Here is a 13,614-nt window from a genome sequence, read left to right as displayed (position 1 = left end):
CACCTTGATTGTTTCATGTTTAGCTACAAGTGCAAGCACCTCAAAGTAATCTAGCCCAGGTTTCTGAAGAAAATATCTAGCTACTAATCTTGCTCTGTGTTTCTCAATTGACCCATCTGGCTTCAACTTCACCTAGAAAACCCATCTGATGCTGATGACTTTCTTCTTCTTTGGAAGCTCAGTCAACCCCAAGTTTTGTTTCTTTATATAGCCTCAAGTTCTTCTTTCACGGCCTTTAGTCAGACTTTCTTCTTGAGTGATTCTTTTGTATTCACAGGTTCAGAGTCTACTAACATAGCACACTGAATGACTTCGCCTTCGGAGTCTATTTCAGTATCGAGTAACATGTCGAACTCTGCAAACCTTCTAGGTATTTGTCTCATTCTTTGAGGTCTATGAACTTGTTCTGAATCTTCTACAAAACCTCGAACAATGTCAGCATCGAGACCACCTCTAGAAATACCATTTTCAAAATCACCACCTTCAGAAACATGATCACCTCCAGAAGCATGATTACTTCCTAAAGTTTGACCATCAAAATCTGGACCACCTTCAAAGTCTGAGTCACTTCCAGAGTCTCCGTCAGAATTCAATTCACCTTTAAAATCATAATCATCTTCTGATTCTGACTAATCTTCGTAAACTACTTCTAAACTTCCTTCAGAAGAACCTCAAACACCAGAGACAGGATTAAACGTGTTCTAATACCAAGTTTCCGACTCTTTCACTAATATATCTCTGATTAATTCCACCTTCTTATAGATTGGACAATAATTTTTATAAGCACCTGTACTGTGGTACCCACCAGTAACATTACTTTACTTTTATCATCCACTTCTTTCTCTTAGCATCTTTAATATGTTTATAACATACAGAACCAAATACTTTAAGGTGACTCACACTTTTCTTATCTCCATTCCACTTCTCAAAAGGAACAACTTCATTCAGCTTCTTAGTTGGACACCTGTTGAGCACATACATTACAGTGGCAACGACTTCTCCCCACAACAAATAAGGTAGCTTCTTCTCCTTTAGAATGCTCCTTGTCATATTAAACAAATTGAAATTTCTTCTTTCAGCAAGACCATTGTGTTGTGGAGTATACAGAGCAATCACATCATGCTTAACTCCATTTTCTTCACAAAACTGTCTAAACTCTATAAAGTTATACTACCTCCACCATCATTTATGGGAATCTTTAGCTTCTGACCACTATGTCTTTCTCCCTTCACCTTGAACTTCTGAAACTTAGTAAACACCTCATGCTTGAACTTGATGAGCACTCCCCATGTAATTTTTGTGAATTCATCCATAAATGACACCAAATACTTGTTTCCTCAAAGTGAAGGTTCTGGGAATGGCTCACACACATCAGAATGCATAACTCCCAAAAACATGTTTTGCTCTTGGAACCACTTTTGATGCAAATGAAAATCTAGGTTGCTTAACTTTCATGCATATCTCACATGACTTCTTAGGCTTCACAATTTTTAGAATGCCATGTACCAGCTTCTTAGAACTCAAATTCCCCAAGCTTTTGAAGTTCGGATGCCCTAATCTCTTATGCCACAACTCTCTGTCACCTTCAGCGCCTTCTTCACCAAGGTATTTAGTTTCAACTGTCTCCATATTCCCCTTGAATGTTCTGTTGCTTCCTTGATCAGATTGCATAACCAGCTTCTGATCAAAATCATACAACTTCAAGAGATTATCCTTCATAATAACTGAGAAACCTTTCTCAATTAGCTGACCTACACTCATTAGATTGCTCTTCATCCTAGGAACATATCAAACATATTTGATAAGAACAGTTTTACCATTATTCACTTTGATTATGGCATTTCCCATTCCTTTGACATCAAGGAACTTATCATTAGCACATCTAATCTTTGTCCTCTTTTTGGAGTCAAAGTCTATCAACCATTATTTATTTCCAGTTATGTGATTTGAGTAGCTATTATACATATACCACCATTTTGACAATTCACTATTATCAAACTCAGAAGCCATCAATATTAGAGGTTCATCATCAAATTCTCTGGCTGTATTTGCTTCTTCTAACTTCTTTTCTTTATTTGAACAACACTCAGAATCATAATGGCCAAACTTCTTACAGTAGTAGCATTGAATCTTCTTCTTGTCAAGCTTCTCCCTCCCCTTCTGATATTTCTTCTCATCAGAGTTGAACGCTTCTGACTTCTGAGAACCACCATGTCTCTTATTGGCTTCAGACCAATAAAGATCTTGACTCTTCCTACCAGAAGACGCCTTCACAGCCTGCTCTACCTCTCTCTCAAATGTTCTCTCAGTTAGACGCAACTCTTGTGCTTCTAGACTGCTTTGCAGCTCTTCAATTCTCATGGTGCTCTGATCCTTAGAATGTGTAATAGCTATAACAATGTAATCAAACTGAGGAGTAAGTTATTTCAATTCCTTCTCAATAATCACTTATTCTGAAAGTGTTTCTCCACAAGTTTTCATCTCATTAGTAATCATAATCACTCCGGAGATGTACTCATTTACCTTCTTATTGTTCTTCTTGTTGAGATTATATACTGCTTACGTGGATACTGAAGCTTCACATTCTTCACTGATGCGTCACCGCCATAACACTGTACCAATGTGTCCCACACAGTCTTCGCTGTCGTCGAATCAAACATCTTGTCAAACACAGTCACATCCACACACTGATGGATGTAGAATAACGTTTTCTGATCCTTCTTCTTCGTTTCTCGTTGCATGTTTCTTTGCGCTTTCGTTGCATCCGTAGCAACAACGTGTAACCTGTGTTGACGAGATCAAGCACATCTTGAGCGCCAAACAACACATACATCTGAATCATCCATCGATTCTAATTCTTTGCATCAAACACCATAAGTTTCTTCTTCAAACCACCGTTTCCACCGTTCATCTTCGATATTGTGCAAGAAATCACTTAGATCTCACCAAACACTTGTGTTTCCCGATCCCTCAAAATCAAGAAATGTGATTTCGATAGGATTCAAATATTCAATTCATTGTGAATTAAATGAATTCGAAATCAAAACAATCTCATACCTTACGTACACTCGTATTTCCTTTCCTGTGGATCTGAACCAGAGCTTAGATACCAATTGCTAGAACTCAGTGAATAAGATGAAAATGAAAGAAGAGAGAGAAAATTGTAACTAACTTTTACTCAATTGGAAACGGTTACAACAAATGATTCTACATGCTACCAATTAAAAAGCAAAAAATGCAATATATACTAAACCCATATTGGGCCAAAGCAAATTAAAGCCTAACACAAGGCCCAAACAAACTAATCAACTAATTCTTTCTGAATGTACAATTACACTTCAACAATTTCAACTACGTTTGAACCTTGAAGCATGTAGGAATTAAAATTTGGCTTGTTATATTTTTTCTACTTCTTTTACCATTTGAAATGACGTATAAATAATTTCTAGTTAACTAATGTATTATTCATTGACTGATTTAGAAATTGATTAAAAGTTTATATACAAACTGGACATTAATTGTTATTCGATATACTCCCTCCGTTCCTTTTTAAGTGTCATTTTAACAAAAAGCTCTTCAACCAAGATAGTGGATTGTTAGAGTTATTTTTTCTATCATACCCTTATTTATTTTTCTCTTTCCAAATAAATTCATTCATACACTCCATTTTTCCAATAACTAATTGAAAAATATGAGGTGGAGTTATTGAAAAAATAAGAGTATAATTGACAAATTATAACATTAAATTATAAAACGACACTTAAATAGGAACACATTTTTTTTTCTAAAACGACACTTAAAAAGAAATGGAGGAAGTATATTTTAGGCTTATAAACATACTTAAATGAATAAACATAAAAATAACATTAAACTAAATATTAATATAGACATGTATTAATTCACTGTGGGTTATCACCAATGAAAAACCAACACATGGCACATAAGGGGCATCAGAGAGTGAAGTACATTTGCATATTTTGTTAATTATTGAAATGTTCAAACTATAGTGAAAATGTTAAAAGTTAATAAGGGTATTTAATGGTTAATGATGACATATGATTTTTATGGGTAGGTAGTTGATAAAATTATGAACGAGGGTTAGAAATTAGAGAGGTTTAAAACCCCCGTAATCTATAATTTTTTGTCAATCCCTTTTCTAATTTATTTTAAGTGTTCGCAGCGTAGCATGTCATGCCAGCTTCTGTTAGAAGAAAAAGACGATTGAGACTAAAATTATGGACAAAAATACTTATGAGAACCGTTTTTGAAGAAATTTTTTGTAGGAACACAAATTGAATTATATGATATTTTTGAGGACCTCAGACGTATTTAAACCTAATGATTATAAGAATTATGAGTTAATTTTTTCTTGGTTTATTTAATTCTTTTAAAAGTTTTAATATAAATGTGTTTAAGGTGAGAGTTAAGATAAAAAAAAAGGAAGAAAATAAAAAAAATAAAAAATATTAGATGATGATTGTTCATTGTTAGATTACATACACTTTTAACACTAACTATTTAATAGATTAGTTTTTAATAAAAAATGATTAAATTAAAAAAGAATAGGATCCATGATACATTCTTGGTTAACTTTTACTAACTAAGAGAACAGATTAAAATTGTAAATTAAATTAAAAGAATAAAAGTCCAACTAAATTTATATTTTAATATGCATACTTTATAATTCATTTTTATTCAAGTACAATTTATCGTTTTTATCAATAATAATTATCATTTTTTGAGAAAGCATATAATTTTTATATATTCGAAATTCAAATATATCGTTAAATATTTTTTCTATATCAGTTTTTTAGGGTTATTATATTTTTTACCCCCTGCCATATAGGTTTCTGATTTAACCCGAAAAATTTGTATCCTAAAAATTATTGTCTCAAGTAAAACTCCTTACCCTTTTAACTCCTTACCACCAAGGCCCTTACCACTAGACTATAACAATTTACTAGTGAAGTTTTCACACAATATATATATTATTATTAGGTAGTTATTTATGGATTATTTTATTCAAATATCTCTTCTTCAAAATTATTTAAATATACTTGTAATTATATATATATATATATATATATATATATATATATATATATATATATATATATATATATATATATATATATATATATATATATATATATATATATATATATATATATATATATATATATATATATGAGGAGGTATATTCTTACTCTAAGAGTAAGCTATTATAACTTACTCCACATCTTGACCATTAATTCTTTTTAATTTAATGGTTGAAAATGATAAGTAATAATTTGTTGAAAATGATAAGTAATAATTTTCTCTGTCCATGTTTAATTACTTATTATTTTTAAACCAAAACTAATATATATATATATATATATATATATATATATATATATATATATATATATATATATATATATATATATATCGAAACTAATAAGGTTCATTGAATAATCAATGTATGTGACATGTATATTGACTAGATACATTAATTATTCAGTGAATCTAGAAAAGTGAATTGTCTCTTATATATAGGAACTGAGGTAGTATTTTTTATGAAAATCATAATTTCACTTTCCAATGCATTTTCAATCCATTAAGTACACACATTTTAAAAAAAATTTACTACTTTAATCACTTAAAAAGTGTCCCAAAGACACTGGATTTCTCTTTTTTATTAGGTAAGGTTAGTCTTACTAAAAAAATTTAAAGGATTAAACCAAAAGTCGCTTATACAACTGGGACAAAAATGATAATAACTCTTTTTTTAAAATTGTACACAAACTAAATACAATAATTAAAAAAAACAAAATGGAGTTTTTTTTTTCAAAGTTTTTTACACTAGGGAGTTTTTCCACTGTTTATTTTTTTCCCTTAAAATTTTTCATTAGGTAAGTTTAGTTTTAATAAAAAAATTTAAGGGGTAAACCAAAATCGCCTATACATACAAATGGTAATAACTCTTTTTTTTAAGCTGTACACAAACTAATTACAATAATTAAAAAAAACAAAATGGAGTTTTTTGTTTCAAGTTTTTTACAAAATAAGGAGTTTTTCCACTGTTTATTTATTTTTTTTATTATTTTCTTATGTGATGAGATTATCTTTTAATATAATTTTTTGTAACGGTTTATTAACAACTAACTTAAAAAAATTAAAACCCTAATAAATTTAATAATAAGAGGTAAAATTAATTAATCAAATTTATTTTTGTTAAATTATTTTTTAATTCACTTTAAATTAATAAGAGGTACAATAGAACTCAATTTTTTTTCAAAAATGATGCTTTTAACTAACACTAATAAGTGGTGCTACAATAAGAGATAAAATTTAAACCCTAATAAAATTAAGAGGTATAATAAAACTTAATTTTCTTTCTATTTAATTATTTTTTAATTCACTTTACATTTTTTTGCCGTCAGGAGTCCGGCATAGAGTTATAAATTTTTTTTATAAATAATTTTTAGACTTGGTATATCTCACTATAGCAAAAAAAAATTTCGAAACGAAAGACAGTGTAATTCTCTTCCCTTCTCCAACAATTACCCTAGCAATTACAGCTTTCTCTTAACACATGTATATCTGTCAAATCTGTCAAATAATAACCAACTTTAAGATTCACTCGCTTAAATTTCATGTATCAGTCCTTATTTGCCATATCAATAAGTTTAAAGAGCTGTATAAATGTTAATGATATGAGTTTGAGTAACTAGTTTACCGAATTACCCAAATTTTTTGCTTTAAATTTTTATGCCGTGATCTCTACGAAAATTTTATTATATATATATATATATATATATATATATATATATATATATATATATATATATATGGGACGTATCAAACGAGAACTTTTGTTATTATGAGAATTGAGAACTTTTAATAATAATGAATGCCTCATATTTCACCCAAATTTTAAAAGACAATAATTAATATATAGATTCTGATTTAAATACATATCACATAAATGCATATCTGAACATTGATTTTAAATCGTACGGTTGTTATTAAAAGTTCTCATTCTTATAATAACAAAAGTTCTCATTTGATACGTCCCCATATATATATATATATATATATTTCAAAATTCAGATTTAAAGGAAATAAAATTCAATTCAATTTAAAGGAAATAAAATTCATATGATTAGATAGACTAAACAATCTATTAATTTAAAAGTGATGCTTTTTAATTAACACCGATATAAAATTACTATGAATAATATTTAAGAAAATAAAAGTTTGAACTTAAGAAGAAAAAAAAACAAATTAGTCTTCTTTTTTAAAATTTATATTATATATTATTGCTGATAAGTATAAATAACTTTATGTGTTTTTTTTTTATCCATACAGCCTCAACCTATAATTTATTTTTTATGAGTTTTGTTTGTGCTATTTGTAATTCAATATTATAAAATTTCAAGTACTTAACTATAACATATAAATATTCAAATTATATAAAATATTATAGAAATTTACATACTAAATCATTTTATTAGTAATAAAATTTTCAATACATTGTCAAGAAAAACATCTTCAATACAAGATTTAATATAATAAAAAATCTAAAAAATTAGTTATTAATATGTACTCATGAGAACTCGACAAAAAGTTAAAACACAAATATAAATTTGCCTCTTACATTAGAATTATTAAATATATTGCAACAAATTTAATGCTTTTGCAACATAATTTTATATAAAACAAATTTCTCATAACACCATATCTAAAGAGTTAAGAAGTAAAATATAATTTTTAAACATTGATATATAAGGGGGAAATAATATTTTTTAGTACACATTTCATTAAATTAGTCATTATTATACTTCAACTTTGTATCAATAATTTTGAATTTTCTCACTAAAAAAACTCTAAAATACCCCTTACATATTTTTCTACTATTAATTTTGTTATTAAATAAGTGTGAACATACAAGAATAATAATAATAATAATTAATAACTACACTAATAATAGAAAAAAATCAATTTGATAATAAGTAGGATGTAGTAGTATGTGTGAGAAATCATAAGCTATATTTATTTTTATACTTCAATATAAACAAATATGCATGAATGAGAAGTCATGTGAAAAGTATCTTGCTACTATTTTGGAGGTGGTTTGGTGTTGGAAAATTACATTTTAAATCGTGTAGGTATTATGATTGGTACAAAAATTCTATTATCTTGTTTCTGTCATTGTTAATTCCATTTTGTACCAACCGTTGGATTGGAGGTCTATTTGATGTCCTGTTATTAATATATTTCATTTGCCTAAATAAAAAAGTCATGTGAAAAGTAAAAAATATAAAAAATAAATGAAACAACTTATACATCATGTATTTTTTTTAGGGTATACATATATTTTGAATGCTCCATGGGTAATCGTATTTTTTTTAGGGTATACATATATTTTGAATGCTCCATGGGTAATAAATATGCGTGTTATTTTCTTCCAATAAAATTTGCATGAATATAGTAAAATGTTTTATATTTTTAAATAAAAGTTAAATGTTATGATAAAAAATAATTGTGTATCCTATGTATAAAGAGTTTTTTTAAGGGCAAAATAGAGAAGTTATTAATTAGTCATGTATTTTTTTAGGGTATACAAATATTTTTAAGGAAAATGTTAACGGATGTCTCATGAGTAGGGGTGGGAATAGGCCAGGCCGGCCTACAGGGGCCTATAGCCTAGCCTACTTAAGGCCAGGCCAGGCCAGACCTATTTGATAAAAAGGCTAGGCTTGGGCTTTTTTAAAAGCCTATTTAATAAAATAGTTCAGGCCTAGGCTATTAAAAAAGCCTATAACGCCTTGTAGGCCGACCTATATTTTCATATATATTAAAATTAGTTTAAATTGGTTAGCCTATATATGCATATATATTAGAAAAAATGTTAAATAGATTGGTCTATATATGCATATATATTAGAAAAAAATGCTAAATAGATCGTCTAAATGTTCATATATATGCGACCTATAAGGCTTCTTAAGTAATATGAATTAATTGAAAACATTAATAAGAAAGAGGCTTTTAAATAGGCTTTCAGGCCAGACCAGGCTTTTAAAAAGGCCAGGCCAGGCTAAAAAAACGAGCCTATAGTAGGCCATAGGCCAGGCTCAGGCCTTGTAAGTTTATCGTAGGCCAGACTCAGGCCTTATAAAGCCTAGCCTAGCCTAGCCTATTCCCACCCCTACTCATGAGCACTTTTTTTAAGAGTTTAAAAAAATAAGTTTTTCTTAAAAATATGCATAATTAATGCATCAAAAGTTGAAATGGTGAATTGTTTAAAGAATATTTTCTTTATTTGAAATGCATAAAGAGTACCCCTTTAGGGCACTCGTAAGCATCACTATAAGAAAAACTCTCCATATTGTCATGATATTGCGACGTGGGGAACATATGGAAAATTAAATGCCTTTGCAAAGTGGTAACCCTGTAAAGGTTGTACTGAAAAAAGTGTTGTGGTGTTATAACCATGTCGCAACATTAAATATATTAAAAAAATAAAATGATGTCAGGATTAAAAGGGGGGAACTTTGAAATTTTTCAAAAAATTTAATTGCGACGTGGTAGTCACGTCGCAAATCAGATTTCGAAAAAAAAAAAGTAGAGGGAAAATTTGTCTGGCATGATTTATGGGTGGTAGGGTTGGTGAATTGATTTGTCAAATTTTTGGTTTGAGGCGTGGTTATCACGTCGCAAATTAAAGGAGTGTTAGCAGCTTGCGACGCGTAGTCCATGTCGCCGAGTCAACGGTAATATTTTCAAAATTGCGACGTGTATGCCCAGTCGCAAGTCCCTATAAATGCTTACTCACCTCATCCTCTTTATCTCTGTACGCATAACACAACTCTTTATCTCTTCTCTCACACAACTCTTTCTTTTCTTCTCTCACACAACTCTTCTCCACTCACACACCACATTCTACCATTCCTAATTTTTTAATCTTCAAAGGTATGAAATTTTATATTTCTAATAATTTTTAGTTCTTACAAAATTTATATTATGATAATTTTAATATATAATATTTGTTTTGATAATTTTTTTCTCAGTTTTTTCATCTTCAAAGACTCAAGGTACTTGGCTCAAAAAGATTCAGATTCTATCATTGAGGTATTTTTTCTACTTTAATTTAATTTAAGTTATATTTAACTTAATATTTTTATTGTATGTGTAGGAGGATTATCCGACATTGCTGGTATAATTTTTGGTCAATAATCCCTAATATACTCCTAGAAAGTCAGAGTCGCTTTATCCAGATGTGGATTTTTATATTTGGAATGAAGTCGTTGGCGGAAAGGGGTCTAGGGGATGTTTTTTTTGTGATGGAAATTTGGCGGGCAGCTTGAGAAGTGGGTATAGAACTTTATTTCAAAGCGTTAGAGATGGGGAAGGATCGTCACGTCCACCACAATTGACACCACAAATGCTGGAAACAATAAGAAAATGGAGGAGCAACAACGGCAAATAGAGGCAATGGCGAAGAGGCAAGCAGAGATGGAGGAGCAAATGCGGCTATTTATGCAATTCCGTAGAACTGGTAATAAAATGTTTGGTGGAAACGTAGGAGTTGGTGGTGCACCGACAGATAAAGAGAATAATAATGATATTAATTTTATTTTTATTTTAATTTTAAATTTTAAATTGTCTAAGATATTAAATTTTAATTTATGTAAGATATTAAATTTAATTTTAATTGATAGTTTGTTTATTGTAGTTTCTCTAAGATTGGCATGCATTTTGGTAAGGCCAACCTAGCTGAAACATGTTGAATATCTTTCAGTTTTCAACATGTTGAACAAGATGTCACAACATGAAAGGTATGACATCGTGTGTACTGAGGCGTGTTTGTTGGAGCTGATCTGTCAAGTTTATCAACTGTTTTGTTAGCTACAGAATATTTTGGGATATTCAGTTAGCTTTTGTGTATCCAAGATCGATTCAATCAGAGATATTTGCTGGTTTTCACAATCTCTATAATTGGAGAAAATTTAGGAAATATTGAATTGAAAACCTATTTTCTTGGAGATCAAGCAACAAACTTTGTGCAGCCTCCTTGCTGCGGTTTTAGGCCCAATTCAGTCAATACTAATTTTATAAATAGACTGGCCTAAACCTAGTTTTAGGTGGAACTGATATTTGTATTTTTAGGGTTCTAGGAATCCTTATTTGTGTGCTGTAAGTTCCATGTGTGTGCATTCACAAACCTGTAGGTGTTGAATGCTGTTTAATCTCCGAAGCTGCTAAGTAAGGAGAGTAGTGTCAGTTCTCATAAGCTTTTAAGCATTGAGAATTGTGTGTCTTGGAAGAGCGTCTTCTGTTGTTTATTGTTTGTGTTGTTTGTCACGGGTTGTGACTGTGGGAATCTGAGGAGGGCCTCATACTTAGGTGAGTCTCAGGTAGAAGTCATAAGAAAGATAATGATTAAGTGAGAAGTTGTAAACGTGGGAGTTTAACTTTGAATTGATACTATCGTATATTGATTTCATCCCTGGCTTGGTAGCCCCCAGAGTAGGAAGGTTGTTCTGAACTAGGTAAACAATTTCTCGTGTTGTTTATCTTTCTGCACTAAGTTTTATTACTGCTGCAATCTTGTTCCTTAATATTCATCAACAGATGTTTGTGTCGTGACATCTCATTCGACATCACATATCTGATACCAGAATTTTATTTATTACTCTTATTTTATTAATTATTATTATATTATAATTTTTTATTTTAAATTTAAATAAATATTTTTTATTAATATTATTAATTTTGAATTAGAATTAATAAAAAAACTTTTTTATTAATATTATATTAGTTTTTTTTTTAAAATAATTTTAGTGACGTGAATTACATTGCTGATGTGAACCAGAAATTAAAAAAGAAAATCAATTCCTTAATGACATGGAATTCCCGTCGCAACTTTGTGATATGATATTCACGTCATTAAATTCTTGTTTTTTCTGTGCCCTGTTTGCCATGCCTGTTGCAATGTCTGATCCAATAAAAAAACTTTTGATTTACGTGTAGGATGTTGCAATGTGGTTGTCATGTTACACATTAGTGACGTTGAAATCATGTCACTACAAAGTTGTTACACACTCTCCTACAATATAAACGTTCAATAAAATTTGCATGTTGTAAAGTATTTTTTATTTCTAAATAAAAGTTAAATGTTATGATAAAAAATTATCGTGTATCTATATGAATAAATAATTTTTTAAAAGACAAAATAGAGAGGTTGTTAGTTATTATCAGCATAGGAGTGCATAAATACTTATGAGATCTTAAAAAATAGGATGGGCGCGGAAGGCCCACTAGCACTCCAATTTTTTAGATTTAAAATATAAAAAATTTATGTTTATATTCATGTCCGTAAAATTTTATTAAAAAATGAGGTAGAATGAATATATTGGAGAATAAGAGTCAATTTTGACCCGTTTTAATTTTTTTAGACAAAACGCAACGTGCCGAACTCATTTCTTCGCTCTTAAAACAAATATGGAGTTCAATCCAGTCATGAGTAAAAATATAATTAATTTTTAAATTTTAACGAAAGAAAATTAGATCATATAATAGTCCACATGTGTATTTAAAAGAGACATTGGCAATTTATTAGGGACTATTTGTTCTAAAAATTCTAAAATTAAAATAAATTTCCCTTTCTTATTCATTCGTCAACTAAATCAAAATGATTTGTATATACTGGACTATGTGTATTTAAAAGAGACATTGACAATTTATTAGGGACTATTTGTCCTAAAAATTCTAAAATTAAAATAAATTTCCCTTTCTTATTCATTAGTCAACTAAATCAAAATGATTTGTATATACTCCCAGAGGTGGAGTTATAGCTCAATGAATCCGGACATGCATCCGGACTCAACCTCTCTTTTTGTTGTATACTCTTCACTTAATAGTTGATTTTTTTTTTAAATCAAGGAGTAATATATATTAATTCAAAAAAGTCTTTACAAACAAGGTGATCCAAAGAGGATCCAACCAACAAAAAGGACAACTATTACATCATCAAAGAAATAATAGTTGATTTTTTAAACAATATTAGGGATAAAATTATTAATTTTTAGACAAAAATTAGGGGTAAAATTAATAAAAATAGGGTGTAAAATTTTTGGACAAAATTAAGGGCAAAATTTTTAGACAAATTAAAGGTAAAATTAATAGAAACAGGTTGTAAAATTAATAAAAATAAGATAATAATTTTTTTGTTCGGACTGCCTAAAATTTCTAGCTCCGACACTGTATACTCCCTAAATTACTCTTAATTATTTTAAAAATTAAACTAAAAAAAAATCTATTAATAATTGGCAAATACTCCCTAGTTCATCTATCAAATAGAAGATAATCATAGTTAAGGTACCAAATTGAACTCTTGCTGCATAAAAAAAATGAAGATGATGCATGAACTATGAACCCAAAAAAATTATCATAATTTCTGAACCAATGACAGAGTTTCAATTGGAGGGAGTTACTGGAGCATTGATATAAAGTTGAAGATTATCCACATTTGTGAGAGACACATCACTTATTTATCTAAAACCTTAAGGTGATAGGCCAAATCGACTAACAGGAGCCTACAGTCCAACCTACATAGGCCTAGGTCAG

This window comes from Vicia villosa, unplaced genomic scaffold, assembly GCF_029867415.1.
Source record: "Vicia villosa cultivar HV-30 ecotype Madison, WI unplaced genomic scaffold, Vvil1.0 ctg.000217F_1_1_3, whole genome shotgun sequence".
Lineage (NCBI taxonomy): Eukaryota > Viridiplantae > Streptophyta > Magnoliopsida > Fabales > Fabaceae > Vicia > Vicia villosa.
The sequence above is the reverse complement of the archived record's forward strand: the minus strand, read 5'-3'. Positions refer to the sequence as shown.